This window comes from Telopea speciosissima, chromosome 1, assembly GCF_018873765.1.
Source record: "Telopea speciosissima isolate NSW1024214 ecotype Mountain lineage chromosome 1, Tspe_v1, whole genome shotgun sequence".
NCBI lineage: Eukaryota > Viridiplantae > Streptophyta > Magnoliopsida > Proteales > Proteaceae > Telopea > Telopea speciosissima.
In genome coordinates, this window is record NC_057916.1 from 8,746,077 (window position 1) to 8,756,446 (window position 10,370).

Genomic DNA, 10,370 nt, shown 5'->3' on the forward strand with positions numbered 1-10,370 from the left:
ACTGTTCAGTTCTTTCTCTCTAATATTAATTCTGTGTTATAGTTCTTTTTATGTATGTCTCATTTGAGGGCAAGTTAAGTGCAAATTGTTCTATATTTTTTCAATTAACAGGTTGAAACAGCTACGTCTGAAAGGGAGCAGTTATTGCTTGTGAAAATTTCAGAGGTTGAAGCCAGGTAGATCATATTGTGAATCAAGTAACTGGGTTGAACCTTCTGTAGGACTTCGTGTTTGCTTGGCCAAATGGACCAAGAATCTGAATTAATACAAGACATAAAAGTGATTCTGACATCCTTTTACAAAAGAAAAAGGAATCTCTATTTCCTCTTATATTTTTTCTTTCCTTTTCCTTTGATGTAGAATGATTAATCCAACAGAGGAGGTAGCTGAGGCAAGGTTGAAATATTTGCAAGTAAGTGGCTGAGGAAGGTTCCGTCTGAGCTCTTCTAAATTGAAAGGTAGCACATGATTATTGATAGAAACACTAATTTTCCCAGATAAGAGAGAGAGAGAGAGAGAGAGAGAGAGAGAGAGTACATATACAGATGTGTTTTCCTATCTAGTGTGTACGGTTGTCATGTATCCTTGTTCAAGATAAACTCATCTATCTTCTTGTTACATGGTGTTTATAAAAATAGAGTAGTACTACCTATCTTTTTAACATCCAGGATAATGATGTCTTGCTGTGTAATTTTGTAGAAGGGTGCTCCAAATGAACGGGAAATTGTTAAATTGTGTGAATATGCTGCCAAAAACCCCCTCCGAATTCCAAAGTTACTCCCTTCTTTTAACATAATTTAACCTACTTGGAGGTTATTTTGGTCTCCTTTTCTTCGCTGTAGATTGCCAAGTATCTTTAACAAAGGTGCTCGAAAGAATTGAGGTTTGAGCATATCAAATACATCAGTATTATCACAGAGGCATACCATAAACTGCTGTGCATATGCAAGGAGCAGATGTAAGTGTAATGGTTTTCTTTTCCCCTCTTATCTTTCTTGAGTTTTTACTTTAATTTAGTTGTGGAATAAATTTTTTTTTAATTAAAAACGAAAAAGAAAATAAATTTATTTAGGACTTAATGTTCTTATGAAACTAGTCTCATTTCCTATTTTCTTAGAACTTTCAACTACTGTTAGTTCCGTTTCTGTCTCAAGGCAACTCAAGAAGTGAATTCAGTCTCATTTGCTTGACCCAGATTTGGTGTCATTTAAATATTCCCCTCATTCGGACTTATAGAGTAGTTTTCAAGATTTTTTTTTTCTTTCCTTTTTGTTCTTACGACTTTATCTAGGGAAGATTTTGTCCATAAGATCTTGATACTGTATCTATTTTAGAAGCCGGAAGGTGGGTCTGTTTGCATTCTTTTGCTGCTGGGCCATAGGTGGTAGTTCTTTGGCTTTATCTCAAATATATTTCTCATGTATGCATTTTGTTCTACAGGGCATACTTCGCTCTCAGTCTACTGATTGTTGTAATTGAACTCTTGGACTTTGGGACTCCACAAAGCAAGACAGTGTTCGTATTCTAGGATGCAAAACCTTGACAATATTCATTCATAGTCAGGTGATTTTGGGATGTAATTGGCATCGTTTTCTAGTAAGTTACTTATATATCTTGCTACTTTTTCTTTGCATTATACAAACTGGTAAATCCCTTCAAGACTTCAATGTAAGTCTTGTGTTTGCTCTTAACAATATGTTATTGAGAAAACAAGAGATTTTTCTGCTTGGTGAAACATCCATTCAATAGAGAAACTGATCTTAAATTATATTTTTCACCCATTGTTGGTAGACTCTGTTGATTTTTTTCTTGTTCTTATTGGTTGTGGTGGAATACATGGAGATTCCTTGTATTGAAGGGAAGTGCAGAGATCAAGCAATTGGAAGAAAAAGATATAAACTTTGAAAAACTAACAGCTTGATATGCATTCTGCACTTATAGATGCACATAGTTATTTTTCTTTTTCTTCCATTCTTTGAGTCAAATTGATTTTTCACATTTCAGGTGTGGTTTATGGCAGATTTTTCACATGTTCTTGATGGTTTTGATGAGGTGAGTGGTTTTGTAATGCTTTAGTATGTGTTGGCAATTGGACCCAGAGTTTTATGACTTGTTTCCTGGCACAATACGAAGAAATTGAGCTTTGGAGCTAGTAGCTGCACAATGAAAACAGGTTAAAGTTAGAAGCAACAATGTGGAAATGTTTTAATAGAGGAATGATTAGGGGCTGTGGTGGATACTTTCCACAACAAGAGTTGTTTCTTCTGAAATAGCTTTAGGTGTAGCTCATTTCTTGTTTCTAGGGCTGGCATTCCAAGACTTCACCCTCTTGTTAGATTTTTGACATGTTTACTCATATTGATGCACGTTTGACATAGTATGGGTGTGTCTGCAGACTGCATTTAGTTCTACGAGATCATTGAGTTTGATATGTATCCATCTAACATTATCTGCGTCTGACGCTGACACTTGTAATAGTAGTTACATAGGATCAGCAGTTTGTAAACCCGTAGCAAGTTATGATTAAAGCATGCGCATTCATGTATATATGCGAGTCTGATAATCAAGTCTCTCTAGTTGTGAATATACTTCCAATTTAAGCTTCTGTTTGAACATCTCAAAATTTTGCTATTTTGAATTTAATTGGGTTCCTCAATCATGAATTTCTTTTGATTTAAGGATTTATACTTTGCGCAGATTGTGCAAGCCACATTGGATAACTACAAATCAGATATAAATCTTGTAGATGATGGTGATAGGGGGGAGTTAGATCACAATTGGGTTGATGAAGTAGTTAGATGTGAAGCAAGGGGTGGGGTTGGTGTTGGTAGCGATCTCAGCCTGAGGTACCTTAGGCCAAGACGAGAAAAAAAAGATTGCACTCTATTGACTCGGTAATAATGAGCAACCCCACATGTTTAACTCCAAAAATGAGGTCCTTTAGTATCATATTCTTGATTCTTTATGCACTTTTCTGATGGAACTTTTTTCTTTCCATTCCTCCAAACATAAAAAAAATAATGTAGTGGACTGTGGTTAATACATTGGTTTACTTGCACAATAGAGAAAAGATTGAAAATCCATAAATATGTGCTCAAATTTGTGTTCAGAAAATAGTAGAATTGGCCAAGGAGATTACGACAATTTACCAGGTTTTAGATCCAATGTTCGCTTACTTTGATAATGGGAAGTACTGGGCTCCTTGGCAGGGGTTAGCTATGGTTGTGTTCTGTCTGATATGTGTTACTTTATGGATACTGTAGGTATTTTGGTGCCTTTTGTATTCTCTCTCTCTCGCTAAAACTTCTTTTTCATTATACTTGATGTGTGATATTGATGTTTTTTGCCAGTTGGATGGTGTAGGAGTTTTACAGATGTTTTGTAACTAGGGTTTTGATATGAATTCTTCACGATCTGCAGGAAGCTGCTTATTGACAAGATCAATCTTCAATTTCATGTTTTATTTCTCTCTCTCTTGCATTCCCTTTTTTTTTTCATAAATAAATTTTGTTTTATTAGAAGTGAGACAAGCTATGCAGACATAAAGTAACTTTGAATCATCTGTTTAGTTGCTATGGAAAATTTTTCTTTGAGTCATTAACCACTATGTAGATATTTTTTGGACCTCATCACTACCACAACTTTTTCTTTCGGCCACACCAAGGCATTCCATTTATTTGAGTTACCGTTTCAGAAGCTCATGTGATACAGTTTTAACTATCCTAACCAAACTTCTGTACCATCTCTTTTATTCATTAGTTATAATTACGTACAAATAATGTGGCCCAAATATATAGTTATCTACCTACTGTTCATTTCTTATGTATTTACGGGGTTATTTTTTTTATCTTTATTGTTGCCCGGTGATCATACAGTAGGGTTGAGCATTTGGCTGCCCGGTTCTATTTGGTCTTGTTCCTTGTGAGTCTTATATTCTAGTTTCTAAGCATTGATTTTTAGGTTTAACGACATCTTTATTCTCATTTGATATTCTCACATTTCATGTTTATACATCTCTGTACCGAACTTATTCCCCCTCCAAATATTTCTTCCTTATCTGAATCTTATAATATTTGTTTATTTTTACTCCAATTTTGGTTGTCTCTGCATTGCTTACATACAAGAAATGAGCAGTTGATTCTAGCTGCTGTCATTCGACATCTGGATCACAAAAATGTTGCACATGATCCGCAAATTAAATCTGATATTGTTCAGATTGCTAACGCTTTGGCTCGACAACTCAGAACACGAACCGTAGTCTCTGAAATTGGGATTATCAGTGATCTAAACAGGCATTTGAGGAAGTCTCTTCAGGCAACAGTTGAATTGGTAGGACAGCAAGAGTCAAACTTGAACATTTCACTCCAAACCTTTGTTGAAGACTGCTTATTGGAAATTGCTAAAGGAGTAAGTGCTATGCATATTCGCCGCAACCTGCTCTCCCCTCCGAATTGCAAACTCTGTTAAGATTCGCTTCCCTCTATACTCGCCGCAAGCTACTATCCCCTCCAAATTGCAGAAGACCAAACCCTTTTTCTGCTTCCATCATCAGTGTCACTTCAACTCCTTCGAAGTTGAGGAGGTGGTTCTTCTCATCCACCAACAAAAGCCCTCCTCCTGTTTCCGAGACCAGGTTAACCCAACCATAGAAGAAGAAAGAAGTTCCAAATTTTGAAAACATCAGAACCGAAGGTAGAAGAAATTGATTCAGGAAAACAGGCCTGTCCTTCGCATCTTCTTCTACCCTCAATCCCTCCCTTACTATAGCAGCCATCACAGTGCTTTCTTCTATGTTTAACTGCTTGCAATTTAATAATCTCTGTTCTTTCCTATGATGCAGAGTTCAAAGTTCTTGTTTCAGTCCCAAGGGAAATTACTTTGTCGCTACTACTTGGGACAACCGGGTTTTTTGATTGCCGCCTCAATTAAACTTCTTCCTTCTTCCTCTTTTCTCTACATTGCTTACTCGTTGAGGTTGTTTTCTGTTGTTTTTTTGTTGAATTTTTAACAGGCCCAAGACCAACCCTAAAGGTCTGGCTCCACCTGGTGCACTTCACCTAATTCAACCAATCATAGCTCAAACCTGCAGCCCTGCATTGCAAAAAAAATTTCAGACGGAGAAGCCATCATCGTCATCGTCGAAACGCTGAGGTTTTCTCGTTGAGGTACTCTACCTCTCTCGGAACTGCATCTCTAGCCACCGCCATTTTCATTTCATTCAAGACTGCTTCACTGTAACTCGAACTCATCACTATTTTCTTATTTGTTTTTTATTTTTTTGGTATTCTTTTTATTTCCTTCTCGACACTTGGCACCTCATAAGCGCTGCTCAAATTTTCCCTTATCATCTAGGACATAACTATGATATTTGGTTTTGTTTCATGATCTTCATCCTCGTTTTCTGCACCGCCATCTCTGGTGGGTAATCCATTTTCTTGCTTCTTTCTCTGTTTTCTGTTGTTTACAATTTGATTATAAACAGTTGTGTATGTTTGTGTTTACAGGAGGGCATATTAACCCAGTAGTGACGTTTGGGCTTTTCTTACCCCATAAAGTGTCACTAATCCGTGCTGTGATGTACATCGAGGCAGAATGCTTGGGTGCAATGTGTGGTGTAGAGCTAGTAGAGGCCTTCCAAAAGTCTTACTATGTGCAGTATGGTGGTGGGGCGAAGGAGATCGCTGATGGCTACGGAAAAGGTGTGGGTTTGGCAGCTCAAATTATTGACACCTTCGTCCTTGTCTACATTGTTTTCTCTGCTACTGATCCCTAGAGCAGTGTCAGAGACTCCCATGTCCTTGTACGTTCACCTGTTTTACTTGGAAAACAGAGTATTATTAGAAGCGATATAAAAATCATTCTCAATTCTCTTGTTAACCCACATGGAAAACGTTCTAATTGAGAACTTTTGCTTTGGATTTACAGGTTTTGGCACCACTTCCAATTGGGTTTGCAATTTTGTTCCCCCCCTTTGGTGGGTAGGACAACCAGGTTTTTTGATCGCCTCCACAATTGAATTTCTTCCTTCTTACTCTTTTCTCTTCTTTATTTTTTAGTCATTCCCTTGCAGTGCATATTCTAATTTGCGCTATTTTGGAGTGAAGATCGTAATCTAATCTTTACGCATTTCGTTATATGTGAGAACCAATTCGATATTAAAATCCTTAGTTGGTCTGGTAAGAATAAGATGTATGTAAAATTGTGCGTGGTGATTATGCAGCTTACGTAGTCATACGAAACTACAGTTGGCATGTATCTCTGTTGTCACCTCCTCTATATAAATATTTTCCATTGACTGTTTTTGTTTTGCTCCCTTTAAAATCAACTCTATTTTCTCTTCTCTCTTTCCCCTCTCTTTCTTTGTTCATCAGAGGCAATATAGGAAGGATCAGATTTTTGAAATATCAGTCTTGAAGGTGTAGAAAGGGCTCAAAAAAGATGGGAGTTCTTTATAGCCATTACTCTTTTCCAAGGCAAATGTGACCAAAATAAGGCTGGAGCTGTGTCCATATAACAATGATTAACTTCTATTTTTCTAGGATAAAGAAGAAGCTTAATTCTATTCATGTGGTAAGCTAGGGTGATTCTAATGTTTTTAGGCTGGAGGCCATGGGTAAAAGATTCCTTGACAATATGTGACATTTTAGAGAAACAAGGGGGGTAGACTCCCTAGGCATGGATGGATTTTTTTTTTATTAATATTGTTATGATCCGAGTTTTCATCGTTATTCCTGTCAGAAAAACTGCTTTTATCAGCTTGTATCCTCCTCTTTAATAAACTCACTAGTACTTTAAAGCAACAACCGATCACTGGTTTACTCAGTATTCTTTTTCTTATTAAAAGAATTATATGCCATATGTTTGCCTATTTTATTAGGTCTCAATAGCAGCTCTATGTGAAATTTTATTTTCCAATTCTCTCTATAAGCTCTGAAGCATGATGGAACTGTTCAATTCTTTCTTTCTAATATTAATTCTGTGTTATAGTTCTTTTTGTGTATGTCTCATCTGAGGGCAAGTTAAGTGCAAATTGTTCTATATTTTCAGAATTGACAGGTTGAAACAGCTGCGTCTGAAAGGGAGCAGTTATTGCTTGTGAAAATTTCAGAGGTTGAAGCCAGGTAGATCATCTTGTGATTCAAGTAACTAGGTTGAACCTTCTATAGGACTTCGTGTTTGGTTGGCCAAATGGACCAAGAATCTGAATTAATGCAAGACATAAAAGTGATTCTGACATCCTTTTACAAAGGAAAAAGGAATCTCTCTTTCCTCTTATATTTTTACTTTCCTTTTCCTTTGATGTAGAATGATTAATCTAACAGAGGTGGTAGCTGAGGCAAGGTTGAAATATCTGCAGGTAAGTGGCTGAGGAAGGTTCCTTCTGAGCTCTTCAAAATTGAAAGGTACCACATGATTTTGTGATAGAAACACTGACTTTCCCAGATAAGAGAGAGAGTACATATACAGATGTGTTTTCCTATCTAGTTTGTAGGGTTGTCATTTATCCTTGCTTGAGATAAACTCATCTATCTTCTTGTTACATGGTGTTTATAAAAACAGAGTAGTCCTACTCTTTTTAACATCCAGGATAATGATGTGTTGCTGTGTAATTTTGTAGAAGGGTGCTCCAAATGAACGGAAAATTGTTAAATTGTGTGAATATGCTGCCAAAAACCCCCTCCGAATTCCAAAGTTACTCCCTTCTTTTAACATAATTTAACCTACTTGGAGGTTATTTTGGTCTCCTTTTCTTCGCTGTAGATTGCCAAGTATCTTTAACAAAGGTGCTCGAAAGAATTGAGGTTTGAGCATATCAAATATATCAGTATTATCACAGAGGCATACCATAAACTGCTGTGCATATGCAAGGAGCAGATGTAAGTGTAATGGTTTTCTTTTCCCCTCTTATCTTTCTTTTTTTTTTACTTTAATTTAGTTGTGGAATAATTTTTATTAATTAAAAAAAGAAAAAGAAAATAAGTTTATTTGGGACTTAATGTTCTTATAAAACTAGTCTCATTTCCTATTTTCTTAGAACTTTCAACTATTGTTAGTCCCGTTTCTGGCTCAAGGCAACTCAAGAAGTGAATTCAGTCTTATTTGCTTGTCCCAGATTTGGTGTCATTTAAATATTCCCCTCATTTGGACTTATAGAGTAGTTTTCAAGATTTTTTTTTGCTTTCCTTTTTGTTCTTACTACTTTATTTAGGGAAGATTTTGTCCATAAGTTCTTGATACTGTATCTATTTTAGTAGGCGGAAGGTGGGTCTGTTTGCATTCTTTTGCTGCTAGGCCATAGGTGGTAGTTCTTTGGCATTATCTCAAATATATTTCTCGTGTAAGTATTTTGTTGTATAGGGCATACTTCGCTCTCAGTCTACTGATTGTTGTAATTGAACTCTTGGACTTTGGGACTCCACAAAGCAAGACAGTATTCGTATTCTAAGATGCAAAACCTTGACCAGATTCATTCATAGTCAGGTGATTTTGGGATGTAATTGGCATCGTTTTCTGTTAAGGTTTTTTTTTTTTTTTTTAATAACCTAAACTTCTCTGGGACCCGGGTCAGCCCCTAAATTTTATTAAGTAAAAAAAGAATAAAGAATACAGGGGGGGACGTCCTGCCTTACACCAGCCCAAAAGCAAATCAGCTCTCAAGAACAAGAGCGAGTCTAGGCTGCCCTTAAAATGTAGTCACCATTGGGATTATACTCTAAGGACCGCATCGTTTTCTAGTAAGTTACGTATATATCTTGCTACTTTTTCTTTGCATTATACAAACTGGTAAATCCCTTCAAGACTTCAATGTAAGTCTTGTGTTTGCTGTTAACAATCTGTTGTTGAGAAATCAAAAGATTTTTCTGCTTCGTGAAACATCCATTCAGTGGAGAAACTGATCTTAAATTATATTTTTCACCCATTGTTGGTAGACTGTGTTGATTTTTTTCTTGTTCTTATTGGTATTGGTGAAATACATGGAGATTCCTCGTATTGAAGGGAAGTGCAAAGATCAAGCAATTGGAAGAAAAAGATATAAACTTTGAAAAACTAACAGCTTGATATGCATTCTGCACTTATAGATGCACATATTTATTTTTCTTTTTCTTCCATTCTTTGAGTCAAATTGATTTTTCACATTTCAGGTGTGGTTTATGGCAGATTTTTCACATGTTCTTGATGGTTTTGGTGAGGTGAGTGGTTTTGTAATGCTTTAGTATGTGTTGGCAATTGGACCCAGTGTTTTATGACTTGTTTCCTGGCACAAGACGAAGAAATTGAGCTTTGGAGCTAGTAGCTGCACAAGGAAAACTTGTTAAAGTTATAAGCAACAATGTGGAAATGTTTTAATAGAGGAATGATTAGGGGCTGTGGTGGATACTTTCCACAACAAGAGTAGTTTCTTCTGAAATAGGTTTAGGTGTAGCTCATATCTTGTTTCTAGGGCTGGCATTCCAAGACTTCACACTCTTGTTAGATTTTGGACATGTTTACTCATATTGATGCACGTTTGATATAGTATGGGTAATGTAGTCCTAGGTAGGAGTAATCCCACTTGGAGCCAGGGTAATAGGATCACTTAACAAGGCAGGCTGATTGGGACAGCTTAGGCTAATTAGGGCAGAATTAGGGTTATGGTTAGGGTTTCGAGCTAGGGTTTTATTTGGTAATGATGTGCAGATTTTTAGGAGTCTATTAATGTAAGTTTGGTTTGATTTGGATGAAGTTGGAAATCTAGGGTTTTGGGTAGGATGCCTTATGAAAATAGGCTGTTTGTGGGATCTAGGGTCTAGGGGCAGAATCTAGGAAAAAGGCTTACAGGATTTTAATAAGCAGGCTTAGGGGGTTCTAATGATGTAAAGAGGCTAGGGTTTGGATAAGATTTCAAATTCTGCTGTAGGGGCAGAATTAAATTGCAGGTTTAATGGAGGTTTTAGTGAGGTTTAATGGTGATGGAAGAAGAGTATAGATCAGGTTTGTGTAAGAGGGAGGAAAGGGCAGCAAGATACTTACTGTAATGCAGATATAAGGCAGCAGCTTGAAGAAGCTTGAATTGAAGAAAAGACCTCCCGATCTACAAGATGCAAGGAGTCGATCGGAGTCCACCAATCCCTTCACCTTGATATTACACACAAGGCAACCTTGATATTACTCACAAGGCACACTCACGATGGAGCAAAGGCAGCAACAAAGGCAGCAAGCATAAAGCTGAGTTTTATTAATCAAAATTCGTGTTCAATACTTGGCCCCCTTAGAACTTTATATAAAAGACTCAAAATTAGACTTAGACACTAAAAAGGAATGGCCTAACCCAATCCTTAACCTATTAGCTAACTTAAACTGACTAGGAAACTGAAATAGACCCAAAATAG